The sequence below is a fragment of the Cnephaeus nilssonii genome, assembly GCF_951640355.1.
Source record: "Cnephaeus nilssonii genome assembly, chromosome: 1".
In the NCBI taxonomy this organism is placed as follows: Eukaryota; Metazoa; Chordata; class Mammalia; order Chiroptera; family Vespertilionidae; genus Cnephaeus; species Cnephaeus nilssonii.
The window spans coordinates 84,743,764-84,762,783 of NC_137072.1; the positions used below are offsets into that span (position 1 = coordinate 84,743,764).

Sequence of the window (19,020 nt, forward strand, 5' to 3'; positions counted from 1 at the left end):
AAGAGAAAATAAATGTTAATTTTTAAAAAATCAGCAAAGAACTGCCAAAACCGGTTTGGCTCAGTGGATAGAGCATCAGCCTGCGGACTGAAAGGTCCCAGGTTCGATTCCGGTAAAGGGCACGTACCTTGGTTGCGGGCACATCCCCAGTGGGGGCGTGCAGGAGGCAGCTGATCGATGTTGCTCTCTCTCTCTCTCTCTCTCTCCCTTCCTCTCTGTAAAAAAAATCAATAAAATATATATTTTTTAAAATCAGCAAAGAACTGATGAAAAAGATCAAAATCTTCCCAAGGACAAAATCAAACAAGCACGTATGAGACTTGCCTCACCCGTGGGCTTCCGTCTCCAGCCCCCGCCCCACTCCACCCTCCAACCTCGTGTCCACGCCGAACGCGTCCAGCAGAACAGCCCAGAGCGGGAGGCCGGCAGGTGCCCGCGCAGGCGGGCTGGAGCCCCCGCCGCCCCCTCGGGGTGACGCCTGAGCCGCCCCCAGGGCGGACCCAAACCCGACAGCACCTCAGGGACGTCGCCGCGGCCCTCCTGCTTAAAGCCGCGGAGACGGAGGTGTCTCCAAAGGTGCGGGGCCGAGGGAGACCGGCTCCCGCCCGCGCTCCGGGCGCTTCCGTTCACCAAGAGCACGGACGACTCCGAAGCGAAGCGGGCATTTAACTTTCACACCCGCCCACCCGCGGGCAGCGGCCGGCCCGCGCGGGGCCCTGACGCCCGCGGGGAGCCGCACAGGCGGCGGGCCGGGCGCTCCCTCCGGCCGCCGAGGACGCCGGCCCGGGAGGAAGGGCAGGGGTGTCGGAAGCCGAGCCTGCGGGGCCTCCCCGCACCCCGCCCCGCCCGGGCCCACTTCCTCCCGCGCCGCGCGGCCTCCCTCCCGGCAGCGCCCGGCCCGGCCGGCCCGGCCAGGCCACGGGGACGCCCGGGAGGCGACGGCGCCGACCCCGCCGGGTCCCGCAGCCCCCGCGGGGCCCTCACCCGAGCTCCGGCCGCCGCTCCCTCCGTCTGCGGTCGCATCGCCCTCGAGCCTGCCTTCCTCGTTGGCCCCTTCCGCCCCAACACGGGCTCGGGCGCCAGGACAGTTTGAAAATGGCGCGGAGAGGCGCTCCCGGCCCGCAGGAGGAGGCGCGCCGTTGCCCCGGTAACGGGAGCGGCGGACCGAGAGGCGCGCGGCGGGGACGCGCCGGCGGTGATGGCGGCGAGGGCGGCTGCGGGCCCCGGTGCCCGGAAGCGACTGGGCCTGGGCGGCGCGAGGCCACAGCGCCCCCTGGCGGCCGGCAAACCCCGGGCCCCCGCGGAGGGCGGCGGTGGCGGCCTCTATAGGCCAGGTGCGCTCACGTCTGGGCGCGCGGTGAAACGCTGCCCAGCCCGGTTCCTGCGGAGAATTAACCTTCACCGGACGCATCCTCACCGGGAAAACTCCATTGTAGCCTTAGCCGGCTTGGCTCAGAGTTTGGAGGGTCGGCCTGCGGACCTAAGGGTCCCGAGTTCGATTCCGGTCAAGGGCACATGCCTGGGTTGGGAGCTGGATCCCCAGTGGGGAGCGTGCAGGAGGCAGCGGAGCAATGATTCTCTCATTGATGTTTCTATCTTTCCCTCTCCCTTCCTCTCTGAAATCAATAAAAAGATATTTTTTTAAAAAAAGTCACATTGTCTTTGCAGCTTTTCCCCACAGCCTCCCACCCATGTCCCCTGTGAACGCAGCGAAGGGCCATTTGGATATTGATAACATCTTTTGGGGGCCATACAAAGTTACTAACTTAAAAGTTAGCCTGTCTATTTGGTTAAGCATGTAATTACCTCACCCCTAATGCCTTGGCAAGGCCAGACCAAATGATTTTGCTGGCATTATACAGCCTGCGGGCAGGATGTTCCCCACCCCTGGTGTCGAGCCTTATAAAGCAAGTCCTCACTTAACCTTGTGACTTTAAGCCAGTGGTCGGCAAACTCATTAGTCAACTGAGCCAAATATCAACAGTACAGCAATTGAAATTTCTTTTGAGAGCCAAATTTTTTAAACTTGAACTTCTTCTAACGCCACTTCTTCAAAATAGACTCGCCCAGGCCGTGGTATTTTGTGGAAGAGCCACACTCAAGGGGCCAAAGAGCTGCATGTGGCTGGCAAGCCACAGTTTGCCGACCACGGCTTTAAGCAAAGGATGTATAACAAAGCCAATTCACCATAGGCTACTTGATATAAACGAGGTAAGATCCTACTATATATTTCTGGTCACAAAAAAATCACCAAACTTTAAAAGAAAAGTCTTCTAATATTAAATACTGAAATAACTGTGATCTATACATATACATATTTCAGAAAGATTAATAAAATGAATAAGGTAATTATTTTTCAACCCACTTATTCCACTTCAGGGTGGCAGGTGGCCAGAGCCTATCCCTGCAGCTCAAGTCACACGGTGGAAACCCACTCTGACAGGACGCCCTTCCATGCAGGGTGCGCTCACACCCACACCACACTCAGACAGGGACAATGTGGACACCCCAATTAACCCACTTGCACGTCTTTGGGATGCAGGAGGAAACCAGAGATCTCCAAGAACATTCACCCAGACATGGGGAGGACAGACAAACTGCACACACAGACAGTGGCCCCAGCCAGTATTTTTTTTTCCTCATCAACTTCCTAACAAAAGGACCTTTAAACAAACGATGTTATTCAGGACCTCTGTATTCAAGACTTCATCTCATCAAAACGTAAGTGCTTATATAATCTCTCCTGGACATCCCCAATTGTGAATTACTTTAGCTAGAGATTATCTTACTCATCTATGTTTCTTTAGCATCTACCACATTAAACATTTGTGAATGGAATTAAATTTAAATAGAGAACCTGCTCACATAAAGAAAACACAGGGTCAAATCCTAGAATTCTGTTTCTCTTCTGAAATGATCAGAGAGGAACTCAATTCCTTTTTGTTTACTACTTTCCCAAAACGTGCTTACTCTTTACCTATCATGTAACTGCTCTACAGGTTGTGAATAATTTTGTAAACATTCATGTATTGCTTTAATGTGTGCCTAGTCCGTTTTCCTCTGTCTGGAGCTTCATAAAAGATCAAAAAGTGTGAATTGAATCAAGTTGAATTTAACTGAACTGAACTGAATGAACTAGGCCTTCTGACACCAAGTCTAGAATGCAAAGTTGCCTGCCTTTAGCGAGGAAACCAGAGACAGGGCTAAAATGTCAATATTGCCCTAACTGGTTTGGCTCAGTGGATAGAGCGTCGGCCTGTGGACTGAAAGGTTCCGGTCAAGGGCATGTACCTTGGTTGCGGGCACATCCCCAGTAGGAGGTGTGCAGGAGGCAGCTGATTGATGTTTCTCTCTCATCGATGTTTCTAACTCTCTATCCCTCTTCCTTCCTCTCTGTAAAATCAATAAAAAATAAAAAAATAAAATAAAAATAAAGTGTCAATATTACTGCCAGCTAATTTACATCCTTTTATTTAAGCACCAGGGACTCAATTTCCCTATTGCCACAGGTGTATGCTTTGGCTAGCAACCTGATTGTTACTGGCAGATAAGGATAATGGTTATGATAGTTCCAGTCTGTCTGGAGCCTTGCAGTGTAGCCTCCGTAGTGACTTGGCTACAAAAGGCACTCAAGCTGTGTAAATGATCAGATGTTATGAGAAGCTATTCTTTAGCAGCAGAGACACTGGAAAATAATTCTCAAGAAAGGGTCCCCTTTAAAGCACAACGCTAAGGCATCTTGATGATGTAGCAATTTATTTTATATATCTTTCCTTGACATCCCCAATTGTGAATTTCTTTAGTTAGAGACATCAGAAATTTTCATTTCATAGTGGTAGTGCAAGAAATTACACCTTTTAATCACCTTTTGGAGTCAGTAAGAGTAAAGAGCAGGAGCTCTGTGTGAATGAAAAGACTAATAAGCAGTAATATCCTATATAATAAAAGCCTAATATGCTAAGTGTCTGGTCGTCCAGTTGGCTGTTCAACCAATCAAAGCGTAATGTGCTAATGATATGCTAAGGCCACTCAACCGCTCATTATGACGTGCACTGACCACCATGGGGCAGACAGTTGACCAGTAGACGAGTCGCTGTGATGTGCACTGACCACCAGGGAGCATATGCTCCAACCAGTAGGTTAGCTTGCTGCTGGGGTCCAGCCGATCAGGACTGAGCCCTGGAGCCCTCCCACAGTCTCTCCCTGGCTGGCCAACCTCCCACGTCCCTCCCCGGCCCCGATCGTACACTGGTGGGGTCCCTAGGCCTGGCCTGTACCCTCCCACAATCCAGGACCCCTCAGGGGATGTTGGAAAGCTGGTTTTGGCCCAACAGCTGAACAACTGGTTGCTATGACGTGTACTGACCACCAGGAGGCAAACGCTCAATGCAGGTGCTGGCCCCTGGTGGTCAGTGCACTCCCACAGGGGGAGCACTGCTCAGCCAGAAGCCAGGCTCATGGCTGGCAAGCGCAGCGGCAGTGGCGGGAGCCTCTCCCACCTCCACAGCAGTCGGACATCCCTGAGGGCTTCCAGACTATGAGAGGTCGCAGGCCAGGCTGAGGGACCACCCCCCCCCCCCCCGATGCACGAATTTCATGCACCAGGCCTCTAGTCTATAATAATAAAAGTGTAATATGCTAATTAGACCAGACATCCTTCCGGATGACCTTCTGGACAAAGATAGGACTGCAAGGGAAGCCTGGGTCCCAGGTGCCAGAGAGAAGCTGGTGCCAGTGGCCGGGAGAAGGAAGGCTTACTCTTACTCTGGCGAGCGCAGCGGCAGTGGTGGCGGGATCCTCTCTCGCCTCCATGACAGTGCTAAGGACCCCTCGGGGGATGTCCGCCTGATGGCGTAGGCCTGCTCCCTGCTGGCAGGCAGACATCCCCCGAGGGGTCCCAGACTGTGAGAGGGCACAGGCCGGGCTGAGGGACCCACTCCCAGTGCACGAATGTCGTGCACCGGGACTCTAGTAAAGTAATAATAGCCATTGTGTATTGAATGCTTGTTAGGTTCTGTTTCAAGTTAACCACCTGGTTTACAGGCACTGTTTCAGTGAATCACCATGATAAGCCTTTGAAGTACTGGTATCCCATTTCACAGATGGGATTAAATAATTTACCAGAAGTTACAAAACAAGTGATACAACCTTCACTTCTGCTCAGGAAGTTAAGACAATTTGGAATTTGGCAGACTGCCAAGGAAGGGATTCTGTAGGACAATAGCCAATAAAAAGAATATTCAGATGGTGATCAATTAAATTTTGTGGAGACATAGAGTGGCCAGGCTCCTAAAAAGTCAATTAGACCAACTTTTTACATAAAACACAGATTTCCTGTGCAACCTCTCCAACAGATGGCCATCTTAGCTGTCACCTACTATTTCCAATGATGAGAGAACTTACTACTTTTCAAAGCAGCTCATTGCATTGTTGAAATCTTTGTTAGACAAATTCTTCTTTATATTAAGCTAAAATCTGCCTCTCCATGAGTGTGAGCAATTTGTTCTGAGCAATTAAAAGAAAGTGAATCTTGCCCTAGCTGGTTTGGCTCAGTGGATAGAGCATACGCCCATGGACTGAAGAGTCCCGGGTTTGATTACGGTAAAGGGCACTCACCTTAGTTGCTCGATCCCTGACCCAGGTCGGGGTGTGTGGGGGAGGCAACCAATCTATGTGTCTCTCTCACATCGATGTTTTTCTCTGTGTGTCTCTCCCCCTCCCTTCCACTCTCTCTAAAAATCAATTGAAAAATATCCTCAGGTAAGGATTAACCCAAAAAAAGTTAATCTGTTCCCTCATACAGGTGATGATGCCCAGATCCTTCAACCTTTGCTCAAATGACATGGTCTCCAAGCCCATCACTTACCTGGCTTCCTCCTCTGGAGTAGAACACTCCAGTTTCTCAGTTTTCTTTTTGAAATTTACACCCAGAAGTGGTTGCATCAGATTAGGGCTAAGTACTAAGATATATAATTTCCCTTGATATATCTTCACAGCCCATTCAATGTGTATCAACACAGTCTAGTATCACATTAGCCATTTTAGCAACAGAGTTGAATATTCTCTGGTGAAGAAGCATTCACCAGCCTCTTTCTTTGGCTACATTTTTTTAAATTACTTTATTGATTAAGGTATCACATATTTGTCCTCATCCCCCCACCCCATTCCCATCCCAAACCCCTCCCCACGCATGCCCCCACACCCCTGTTGTCCGTTATCACTGGTTAGGCTCATATGCAAGCACACAAGTCCTTTGGTTGATCTGTCTCCCTTGTCCCCACCCTCCCCTACCTTCCCTCTGAGGTCTGACAGTCTGATCGATGCTGTTCTTGTTCATCAGTCTATGTTGTTCATCATTTCCCCTAGATGAGTGAGCTCATGTGATACTAGAAATACACTTATAAGAACCGAAAATGAGACAAGCAATAATGGTTATGCTGAGAGGCAAATGAATCAGTCTATAGTGAGTTTCTTTCTGGGCCAACAGTTCTTTTGAGTCCCAATTTCTATGTCAAACAGTTCCTTATGTGTACATAACAGCAATGATATTTCAGTTCTGGATGGTGGACAAATGGTGGTAATGCAGGTCCGACCCTCTCTGGTTTGGTCCTGGCTACATTTTAATATCCTTTTTTATGTATGGTATCCTAAATGCAAATATGAGGTTTCTGGAGCAGAGATCAAAGTTATTATCTACATCAACAACTATCAGTTGCCTTTCCAACACCCCAGGATGATATGCTAATCAGATGTCACCCTATGTGCACCGGATTCTGTCCTGCAGGGAGGAAGCCTCCTGACCCCCAGACCCCTTCCTGCAAATGAAGACTCTGAGAGCTGTCTGGCTGGCATGGTTCAGTAGTTGAGCATCGACCTATGAACCAGGAGGTCACGGTTAGATTCTTGGTGAGGGCACATGCCTAAGTTGCAGGCTCGATCCACAGTGTGGGGCATGCAGGAGCAAGCTGATCAATGATTCACTCTCATCATTCATGTTTCTATCTCTATCTCCCTCTCTGAAATCAATAAAAACGTATTTTAAAAAAGAATCTGAGAGTTTATATATGAAAAGGACAGCTCTTTCCCTTCTCCTCCTGAGAAAGTGAGAGAAATGAGGGTACACTCACTTTCTCAGGGAAGAGGAGGGACAGGTCCCGAGTTCCTACCTTTTGGAATGTAAGCTGGAGGACAAGAGAAGCCTGTCCTGGTTTGTAGCTCCTGGGATGTCACCTGGGTTCCAGGTTTGGCCCCGATTTTGAAATGTAAACACAATCCGAGGAGGTAAACCTCTCCACAGTTCTCTCACTGTCTATGCAGTCATAGTCAAAATTTAACTTCCAAGGCTTGTTCTTTAACCCAGATTCCAATAAAATTTGCTCAGAATGTCCTAACTGCAGAAACAGGGAAATACTCACTGTTGACTTGGGCTCGATCCAAATCTTTTCCAAAGGCCCAATCTCTCAATCTCTCTCTCTCTATCTCTATCTCAACAGGTTCTAGGGACTCAGCCTGAGTATCTGTCAGTATCAGAATGCCTGAGTAACAATTGGTTAAGTAATAAAAGCATTTTGTGGTCTCACTTGACAAAACAGCTGGTATGAGCAGGCCCTCGTTTGGTTTGCAGTTCAATGGCACCACCAAGGATCTGACCACTTTTCATCCTTTCACACTCTCCTCAGTGAGAGGCTTTTATCTTAGAACTTTAAAAAAAAATAAATTGTTTAAAGGTCTTTTTATTTTTTTAAAAAAAATTTTTAGAGAGAGAGGAAGGGAGAAGGAGAGAGAGCGAAACATTGATCAGCTGCCTCCTGCATGGCCCCTACCTGGGATTGAGTCCACAACCCAGGAATCTAACCAGCAACCCCTCAGTGCCTGCCTGGAGCAATGCCTAACCAACTGAGCCACATGGGCCTTTTGCTCCAGGGTGTCAGAATGGCTGTCACAACTCTAAGAAACATGTATGTAGTAGCACCCAAAACAAGAAGTGAGGGCAGGAGACAGGAATTTCGTGACAAGAAAAAAAAAATGGCTGTGCTTCATAGGCTTCCTTTTCATCCGGGAGAAAAATGTCTCCCAGAATTCATTAGTAGAGTTCCCTTTAGTGGCCAGAACTGGGTTCTGTGCTCACCGCTAGAGCAGTCACTGGCAAAGAAGGCTTGAATCAGGTAAGATTTATTTCCAGACCAAATTAGAGTTCCACAAGTGTAAAATTTTAAATTGATCCAGGCATATTTGGAGAGCTTCTCTCTTCACGTAACATCATGAAAAGACCACTTAATATGTTCCCTTTGAGTGAAGGAGAAAGTCCTGAGTTAATGCCATCTCAGAGTTTGTTGCCTCTTTTCCACAGCCAGGTATGAACTTCATGTGAGGGAAGATTATGGTTCCTGTACCAGATTCTGTGGGTTGGGTCTCCAGGCTCCTGTGTGCTTTCCTGTATGTGAAGCTGGAGAGCTAAGCTGAACTCATGTGTTCCCTTGAGCTGAAGTTCTGCTCTCGTTGGCACTCACAGGAGACTTGCGGTAGGAACTGGATGAAGGAGGGAGAGCGGCTGGGGTGGGGAGTGGCAGAGGTAGGCAGCATCAAGAGCTTCCTGCTGACCACAAAGGAGCGGAGACCCTGGGCGTGGGAGCTGTTTTTAACAGCGTTGCCTAGAGCCTGTTCTTCCAGCCCTTCTAAACAACTTGAAAGCCTCCTACAGCCCAGTTCAGGGTTTTCTGGGGTCTGCAACTAACACCTAACAGAAATGGGGCCTAGTTAGGAAGGCCTCCCGGGAAGATGGGATCTTCTGGAGAGAAGCTGGACACGGTGCCAGGTGCAGGGTGGAGGAAGTGGTAAGAGATCCCTGGAAATAGAAACTCATTTACTCTTGGCAAGTGAGTTGCTGGTGATAGACCCTCAGGGAAGGGAGGGAGGGGGGTCCCCACAGCACCCACAACAAAGAAGAGTCAGGTTTCAGCATCTAGCAGGGCCTGAGAGCAGAAGCTGGTTCACTGCAATGCTGTTCAACCAAGAACTTTCCTGCCCCCTCCCCTCCGCTCCCTCCATTGGTAACTTGGGTCGAGGAGGAATTGCAGTTGGGAACCGGGAGAGAGGAAAGCGGTGACCACTTCTCCTTTCCTCTTTGCTGCAGCAGGCCCGAGCTAGGGGAGGGTGAGAGCATGGACCATTAAGCCACATTTAAAGTTTTGGTGATGACAGTGAACTAGACATTTTAATTACTGGCCAAGGCCTTATTCTACTTCAGAAAGACCCCGAAAGGCATGGGTTCTGCCTAGTTATCATCCAGGGCAAGGAGAAGAACTGGGTGTAAGGAAATAAAATTTGTTTTGAGCCATTCTAAACCAACCATGCCATCTAATCCTGGAACATAAATATACCTTGGCCTTTTTGCCCCTGAAAGCGGGGGAGGGGACCATGTGAAGAGGAAGATTTTGATAAACAGGCAGGATCTGCCTCATCTCACTCTTCCTAACTCACCCACATCGGATGACAGCAAACAGAACTTTTAGGAATATCCTCTACAGAGACTTCAACCCTCCAAAAGATGGGGCAGATGTATAAAAATGTTCAAGAAGAGTTGCACAAATCAATGGATGCCAAACATGTCATGGGATATTATGAGAAACTGGTGATATTTCAATGAGTACCCTTAATTTTCCGGTTGACAAAATGAAAAGTCAAAATCAAACGTGCTCCCTCACGTCACCCCTCTGCAAATGTACGCAGGTTTCACTGGAAGACCAGATAGATGCTGGGCTGGATGCTCCATGGGTCTGATCCAATACAGCAATTACTTTTGCCGTGTAGAGCTCCCATAGCACCCTAGGCTTCTTTTCATAGCATTTAATGCTCTGTATTGTAATTGATTTTTACATTTATTTAGCAGGATCCTGAATTTAACTCACACCACATCTCCGAAGTATGGAGAAATCGTCGTCCCTTTGTTAACTCATCCAGCCTTCTTCCTCAGTGCCCACCTACTGGTAAGGAGGAAGAATGATTATTTAAATCCTTCCTTGTTTAAATTTAATCCGATCCAATAATTTCAACAGCCCCTTTAGGTGATGTTAGTCTTCTAAGAAAACAAAAGCTCTGTCTGTCAGATTTCTTACCCCTTCAGCTTCAAGGTGCTAATTGCGTGTATGCCTATGGGAAGGTGTGGGGTTGCTGACCGTGTGACCAATGGGAAGACTGCGGTCTTCGGGAACTTCTTCTACCCTTGTCCACTTGGTTGCTCTGTGTGTTGCTGGCATTGCCGCTGAAGCCTGTGGCTGGTGTGATACATGAATCTCTCTCTCTGTCTGTCTCTCTCTCTCTAATGGCCCTCTCTGACTCACTCTGCCTCCCCTGTGCTCCTTCAGTATTACATATTCCTTTGACTTCTGGCTGTGATTTCCATTTCATCCTGCCCGAACTTGTAATCCCTCACCCACCTCACCAGCACTGTGGATCCCCAGCCAGATTCTCACACATTCTCAGTCACAGGGGCCCCATGTGGTAAATACAGGTGACTCTAAAGTTAAACCTCACGACCTCCCATCACCTAGGCATGCTGTTCCCTCTAGGGTTGATAGGAGGCAGCCTGCAATGAGGCCTCTTCTCAGGGGAGTCAGGAGAAGAACCCTCTTCTGTCTCCCCCACTCACCTGATACACAGTCAGAGCATATCTGCTCTGCTCCTTTTTTGCTCTCTCCCGCCCACAATCCTGGAGCTGAAGAAGAATGGCTTCCTTCCCTGCTTCCGTGGTAACACACCTTCCTTATACAGTAGTGTAGTTAGACCCCCCTCTACGGTGTTTGTTCTCTACCCCAGGAGAGAACTCTCATCTAGGCTTGGTTTCTTTTTCTTTTTTAAAAAAAAATATATTTTTATTGATTTCAGAGAGAAAGGGAGAGGGAGAGATAGAAACATCAATAATGAGAGAGAATCATTGATTGGCTACATGTCCCACACTGGGCATCGAGCCCACAACCCAGGCATGTGGCCTGATGGGGAATCAAACTGTGACCTCCTGGTTCATAGGTGGATGCTCAACCACTGAGCCATGCCAGTTGGGCCAGGCTTGGTTTCTAATGGATGGGGGGGGGGGGGGGGGGGCGCTGGGGGGGTGAAAGTGAATGAAAAAATTTAGAAAATCTTCTCTCAATTCAATAACCTGGATTTTGAGAGTATTGTTTGGCTGCAATCTTATTTTGAAGGTCAGAAGCTGAATACTAATCCTCTCTCTCTCTGCATTACAAGTAAATATCTTAGAACAGTGCCTGGCAACCCAGTAAACAATCAGTGTTCTCTTTCTGTATCAAATCTCTTATTCTCCCTCTGAAACTGGTTGGTGTCTTGGGCCAGTTAGGAAAAATGTGTGCTAGGAAAAGCAAAAGAGAAAAATTATGTTAATAATTTCTAAGACATTAACTTTATTAACATTTACATTCTACCATACTTCAAAATTATCAACAAGTATATGCTTGTAGAGGAATTCAAACAATATAGTTATCATGATTACCAAGTGAATAAAGATTTACATAAAAAAAGGTTACTAAGTGAAAGTCCTCATTTAACTTCTAATATTTTCCCTGTGCTCGTCCCCCAATCTACTGTTCTCCCTAAAGATAATGACCGTAAGCACTTTGGTTGGGTCTCTTTACTTATTCATTTCCCCAAATACACCAGGAGCTCTCTGAGCTGGTCTCTGTAATCCCAGAGGGCATCAATAAATATTTGATGAACAAATAAATGATTGAATGATGAATAATCAAATAATACAGAGTAAATGAAATAGCTTTAAGAAAAAAAATTTATTGTTACATAAACTTGTTAAGACCTTACTTAGTTTTGAGTTTTCTTGATAGGATCACTTCAAATTAAAGTAGAATAGATTCAATTATGAGGCCTCATTTTTCTAGGCTCTGGAGATAAAGAAGTGGTTCAGGGGCAAGATGCCTGCTCTCAAAGAGCTTACCTTCTAGTGGGGAGTGTGGGTGGGAGATATAAAATAAATGAGTAAAAAGAAAAGAGAATAACTTGAGAGTATGCTAGGTGATGTGAAGAAATGAGATGGGGTAATGTGAGAAATAATGATGGGAGGAGGAAAACTGCTTTAGGTTGGGTGGTCAGGAGAGGCTTCTCTGAGGAGTGGCACCTGAGCTAAGATTTGAATAACAAGAAAGCAGACGTATAAAGACCTGGGGTCAGAGTATTTCATGGAAAAGAAATGAATTTAATTTAGCAGGTTCCTAGGATAAAAAAAAGGCAAGTGTGCCCTAGCTGGTTTGGCTCAGTGGATAGAGCGTTGGCCTGCGGACTGAAGGGTCCCGGGTTCAGTTCCTGTCAAGGTCACATGCTGGGGTTGCGGGCTTGGTCCCCAGGAGGGGCCATGCAGGAGGCAGCCAATCAATGATTCTCTCTCATCATTGATGTTTCGATCTCTCTCTCCCTCTTCCTCGCTAAAATCAATAAAATATATATATATTTTTAAAAAAGGCAAGTGTTACTGGAGTACAGCAAATGAAGGTGAGAGGTAGGAGGTGAGTTCAGAGAGGTAGGTGATGATATCCAGGCTACACAGGGCCGTATGGGCCATGATAAGGAGTTTGAATTTTTCTAAGAGCAACAAGGAGCCATTGAAAGATGTGGCAGATGGAATTTTCTAAAGATAGGTGCACCAATATGGATCCCATCCATGCTCTTCTTACAAAGTGACTGAAACTCTACCATTGAGAATGGGGTCTATGGTCCCTCAGTTTGAGTCTAGGCATGGGGCTGGTAAATTCTCTGACAAATAGAGTATGCAGAAGGGAAGCGATGTGACTTGTAGGCAGATCATCACAAGAATACAGCTTTCTCTTGTTTCTCTCTCTCAACACTTCTCAACGGAACCTAGATACCATGTTGTGACAAAGCCCAAAGTAGTCTTCACAGAGAGATGACCTGAGGGTCCCTTGTGGAGAGGTCCTGAAACTCCCAGCCAGCATCAACCACCAGTCACATGAGAGAATGAGTCTGGAGATCTTTATAGAATAAATTTATGGACAGTGGCTCATGGTATGACCATCAGAATAATTTAAGTCCAATGTCTTCGTCCCACCCAGTGCCACTCTGCTCGATTCAGATTTCTGGCAGAGGCAGAGAGTCTAATGGGTCCAGCTAGTACAGTCAGCTGCCTAATCCTAGAGAGCACAGGGACTGTGGTGGATAGTCCAGGATCTAGAATAAATCTACTGTGATATAGAATGAACAATAGTTCAATTACTTTCTGGAGTATTTTGATAAGTTTTATACCCACTGATGAACCATGTAATTTTTCAGACAGAAAAAAAAAAAAGAAACTATGGTCCAAAGAAAAGGCTAAGAGGCAGGAAATTATTTAAAAGACAAGGGACCCTGACAATCAACATAGCAATCACAATTCTTAGGAGGAAGCACATCACTTCGGGCTTCGTTAGTAAAAGTCAAAGTATTCGATCTATTACACTCTCAGTAAATGTCTCTACTCTTTCTTCCATTTAGAGAATTGTTCACTGTGATGATACATTTTATGGTTTGATCAGTCCTACAGCAGATTACACTTCTTGAATAAACAAATATGGAAATGAATTTTTATGACTACCAGTTAGAAGTAGTACATTATAGCTATAGATAAGGTAGTTTTGTAAATCCCACGTAAAGTTATAATAAGTAAATTTTAATACAAACCTAGTTCAAGGTTTTTTCCCCCCTCAAATTTTAGGGCCTACAAGTTTTCTTATGAAAGCATGTGGTCTTTTGGGTTAAATGTTGTATTCCACTACTCAGAAATCCTTTTAGGAAGTTCTCTTTCTCTAAGTGCTATAATATTGACTGGTCAATGCTGAGCTCAAAGTAGTTGCAGAGAATCATTATTGGCTTAGTTACAGCTTGGCAAAGCCAAGAGAGTAAACCAATAAGAGTTATTGGACCAGAAAAACCATCCAAAGATAAAAAGCTCTTTTTTAAAGTATAGAGATGCATGATATGTTAAATTCTAATAAAACAATATAAAATTTATTCCAAATAACCCTCAAACCTTTCTGCACATCTTATTTAAATCATCTACAAAAAAAAAAAAAAGATCATGATTGTGCTCCTCAAGACTCCAAAATGTTAAATCACATATTTAAAGTTACCCAGTAAATTTGTGTAAAAGTTTGGACAAATTTTTTTCCATCATATATTTAATCTACTATGCAATGAAAGTTAAATGTAAACCTCTAATGATTCATAGAAACATATAGATAACCATTAAAGAAATTAAACCCAAACCCCTAAAATTTTAAATAATTGCACCTACTGTTTACATGTTATTTTTTACATATTTGCTATTAACACACACTTATAACTCTATGATCTACATTTTTCTTTGATTCCTCAGCATAATCCTCCTACCTTTTGCCTCATATTGGACAAAAGGAAACCAATCTAATCCCTCTCACTTGAGAATGCTCACCAGGGCATACATATTTTAATACAATAAGATTTTTTAGTTCATTTTTCCTTCCTAAACAAGGTAATATCTTCTATTTTCAACTTAATCCTAAAGTACTAATGGGCACATGACTTTAAAACTAATTTGCTAGTTCATTAGCTAGTTGAAAATAATAACTTGATACTTCTCTTGAGTAGTAAAATGAACTTTATAAAACCATTGACAAGACAATATATTAATCTTCTAATCCATAATAGAGTGGCTGCTACTACACATAGCATATCTGAGGTCTGCAGGAGACATTGTTCCATGAATTTAATTAATCAAGAATTTGTTGAATTTATTAATAAAGAACATTATAACCTGATGAACAAAAATATAGATACAGAGGAAGTAAAGCACCAAACAGACTGTCAAATTACAATGGGAAGTCTGGGGAGTGTTGGGGAGGGGAGAAAAGAGATCAATCAAAGGATTTGTATGCATTCGTATAAGCACAACCAATGGACACAAGACACTGTGGGGGTGGGATGAGGGCATGCGACAGGGGGTAGAGGAGCCTGGGGGAAGGTCAATGGGGGAAAAAAAAAGGAGATATATGTACTACTATATGTATTACTTTAAACAATAAAAAAATAAATACTTCAAAAAAAAGAATTTATACTACTTAAATGTGCAAGATTTGCTATCTACACTAATAAAAGAGAAACATGCAAATTGACCGCACCTCCATTACGCCCACAAGCCACTCCCACCAGCCAATCAGGAGCAAGTATGCAAATTAACCCAACCAAGATGGCGGCCGGCCATGGAGCTGGAGCAAGCAGGAGGCTTGGGTTGCCTCCAGCGATGGAGGGAGCCAAGTTTTCCGCCCGCCCTGGCCGGCCCTGGCCTCCGCTCAAGGCTACAAAGTTTCAATTATAGAAGATAAATAAATCCCAACAAAATGGCGGCAGCAGGGATCAGGCCTAAACAAGCAGTTGGACATCCCTCGAGGGGTCCCAGATTGGAGAGGGTGCAGGCTGGGCTAAGGGACACACACTTCCGTGCACGAATTTTGTGCACCGGGCCTCTAGTATGTGTATAGCGTTAAAACTGGGAGCAGAGCACAATTTTCCTTTAGCTTATGGGTAATTTCCTTATAACAATCCCTCCATTCAGCACCTGGAGTATTAGTCCTTTAACATCTTAAAAGCAAGGTACTGGGCTTAGGCAGTGAGCAAAGCAGGCAGTGACCTCTGTCCTAGTGGAAGTTATGTTTAAGAGTATGGTCGTGCTCTCCCAATTCTCACCTTCCCCACTACCTTTTGAAAGCTTCCCCATCCTCTTGAAAATATGAATCACTCCTAAATGCACTTAGTACTATACTCACTCAGGAGTTTAGGTAAGTGAGCATTATATCACAGTGCCATGGAAGGGAATTGTAATGAAATATGAGTGACAGTTTTCTTCTCCCATTAATTAACAACTCAGGTTATATCTGTTCACTTTTTACTTTTTAAGTTCAATATTTATTAAGTACTTACCTGTGCTGGCTAGATCCTGGTAAACAGAATGGTCTTGATCCTAATCAGAAGCAGGAGAGGCAAGAATCATGGTAAGTGCCATGAAGAAAAAGAACAGGCTCTTATGAGAGAACTTGAGATTTGTGCACTGGGCGGGGGCATCCCTCAGCCCGGCCTGCGCCCTCTTGCAGTCCTGGACCTCTCGGGGATGTCCTCCTGCAGCAGTCAGACATCCCTCTCCCAGTCCAGGGCTCTTGCAGCCTGGGACCCCTTGCTTCTTACTGCCTGCCTGCAGCGTAGGCAGGAGAGGCTTCCGCCACCGCCACTGTGCTCGCCAGCTGTGAGCCCGGCTTCTGGCTGAGCGGCGCTCCCCCGTGGCAGTGCATTGACCACTAGGGGGCAGCTCCTGCATTGGGCGTCTGTCCCCTGGTGGTCAGTTTGCTTCATAGCGACCGGTTCTTCCACTGTTTGGTCAATTTGCATATTAGGCTTTTATTATATAGGATTACAGGGAAATGTACTGTAAATTAAAAATCAGGAAAGGCTGTTTAAAATTAAATGGAGGCAAGTATAAAATTCATATTAGAGCGCATCCTTTCAATTTCCTAATCTCTACTTTTAGTGCCCTCTCCTCTAGCCAACGAGGCAAAATATTTAACTTCTAGAAAGACCCATCATCTTGCATAGGTGATTGAAATGGCTTGAGATGCTGATCTCAGGGAAGCTGCTTTCTCAAGATTGTTGGGCAAGCAGTTTGCTTGTATTGCTCCAGATTGATGTTACTTCGTCTTGCTATATTCTCCATTGCTTCTTAGCACCTGCTTTCCCCACCTTTTTAATATATTTCTCTCCCAATTCTCACCTTCCCCACTACCTTTTGAAAGCTTCCCCATCCTCTTGAAAATATGAATCACTCCTAAATGCACTTAGTACTATACTCACTCAGGAGTTTAGGTAAGTGAGCATTATATCACAGTGCCACCAAATTTAACAACCTGACAACTTTTTAAACCACAAGCATTAATGTCACAATGTCCTAAGGCAGTGGTCGGCAAACCGCAGCTCGCGAGCCACATGCGGCTCTTTGGCCCCTTGAGTGTGGCTCTTCCACAAAATACCACGTGCGGGCGCTCACGTACAGTGCGATTGAAACTTCGTGGCCCATGCGCAGAAGTCGGTTTTTGGCTCTCAAAAGAAATTTCAATCGTTGCACTGTTGATATTTGGCTCTGTTGACTAATGAGTTTGCCGACCACTGTCCTAAGGGATTAAAAAACAAACAATCCTGATTTGTTTGGGGGTATGAGTGATATAACTCTACATTATAAAGCTTTGTATTTCAAACTATGGGCTATAGACATATACACTGAGTGGCCAGATTATTATGATCTCTGAACGCATAATAATCTGGCCACTTAGTGTATATCCTATATAATAAAAGGCTAATATGCAAATTGTCCCCTCGACCAGGAGTTTGACCAGCAGGCAGGCTGGCCAACCGTCTATGTCCCCTCCCCCTGGCCAGGCTGGCCAGACCCCACCCATGCATGAATTCATGCACTGGGCCTCTAATATATAAACTGAGTGGCCAGATTATTATGCGTTCAGAGATCATAATAATCTGGCCACTCAGTGTAGATGGCAGCATTGCTATTAGTTGGGATCTTGTTAGAAATGTAGTATCTTGGACCACACCAAAACCTGCTGAGTCAGAATTTGCATTTCAAAAAAAAAAACCCAAAAAACAAAATCCCTGATTATTTCATATATACACTAAGGTTTGAGAAGCATAGATGTAGAGGATCCCAAAGCAGACAGGAGAATTAGTAACCTTCTCTGACACCACTCTGATACTGCATGTTAAACTTTACTGACATAGCCATTTCTACTTTCCCAGCACTTTTTTATCTACAGTTATTCTCTAAATTATTATGTTTAATAGTTTGTTCTGTGTTCCTGTTTGCCTATCCCTTCTAGCAAACAATATCATAGATCTTTAAGGTTTAGAAAACTATAGCTGATGAAAGTCAGCCACTACCTTTTTGTTACTAAATAAGAGCTACACTTGCTCTTCAATCGGTGTTGTTTTGCCTTTAAGTATGTCTTGGAATTCTTTCTTGGTAGTCGGACATGATGCTGGGTAAAATGAACTGCTGTAAATAGGCCTTTAGTAATACAGTAATACAATGTAAATTGTGGCGAGAAGGGCAGTGTTCTACAGTCCTGTAAATAGGTCTGCCTTTTAGTGAGCCTGTACCTCTGGACTGTGAATGTCACCTGTGCTTTTCAGTTCCTTTTCCTCTTTTAGGGATGACTTGAGTGGGCTGAAGTTGGGTATTTCCCATCCTCCATGTATAAGTCCTCAGCCAGCTGGAGTTGGGTATTTCCTTTCTCCCAGTTAGGCTCTGGAATAGTTTCTTCTGAGGGCAGAATTTGTTAAAACTAGAATGCTCTGGCATATTTCAAAATGTTTTCTCTCCCCCTCCCCCTGCCAGAAGCACAGTTGTTTTTTTATTTTGATATTCACTGTGAGACCTGGTAGAACTACAGAAGGTAAAACTAAAGAAAGGGGTGGGTGGGGGTGGGGGGGGCTCCCAATGACTGGGTACCCGGGATTTTTTATTTTTCACACTTATCCACACACAGCCTCCAGCAATTAGTCAGTTTTACCTTCCTCAACACTGTTTCCTGTGGGTGTTTCAGCTTGTGTGTTTCTGCTCCATTAAGTTTTCTCTGTATTCTCCTGTCAGTCTCTCCAGTTGTGGCAGTGGTTTGCCTTGTGACCTCACTTCTCTTACAGATCTAAGAAGAGTTGATTTTTCAGTTTAGCTTTTTACTTGTTAGGATAGAGAGGTGACTCCAAGCTTAGGTGCTGGACTAAAATCTGGAAATTTGTACTGACTCTTTAAATTTGGCCTTCTTTAATATCTTTCAATAGTTTTATAATTTTCTCCATGAAGATCTTATACATCTTTTTTAGTCAGCTCAGGCTTCCATAACAAAATACCACGGACTGGGTGGCTTAAAAACCAGGAATTTATTTTCTCCATTTTGGAGGTTGGAAGTCTGAGAC

At 45.2% G+C, this 19,020-nt stretch overlaps 1 protein-coding gene across 6 annotated transcripts in view; it reads right to left on the reverse strand.

The window, feature by feature from the left end:
* Positions 1-1,213, reverse strand: part of CEP135 (centrosomal protein 135) — a 71,182-nt gene extending 69,969 nt beyond the window's left edge. For 5 of the 6 annotated variants that reach the window (XR_013813428.1, XM_079768967.1, XM_079768963.1 and 2 more), the window contains exon 1: positions 985-1,213. The gene's annotated coding sequence lies outside the window, so the exon portion shown is untranslated. Of the gene's footprint in view, positions 1-127; positions 324-984 lie in introns of those variants that run through there. The other variant, XM_079768966.1, reaches the window with a different exon arrangement.
* Between the last annotated feature and the right edge of the window lie 17,807 nt (positions 1,214-19,020).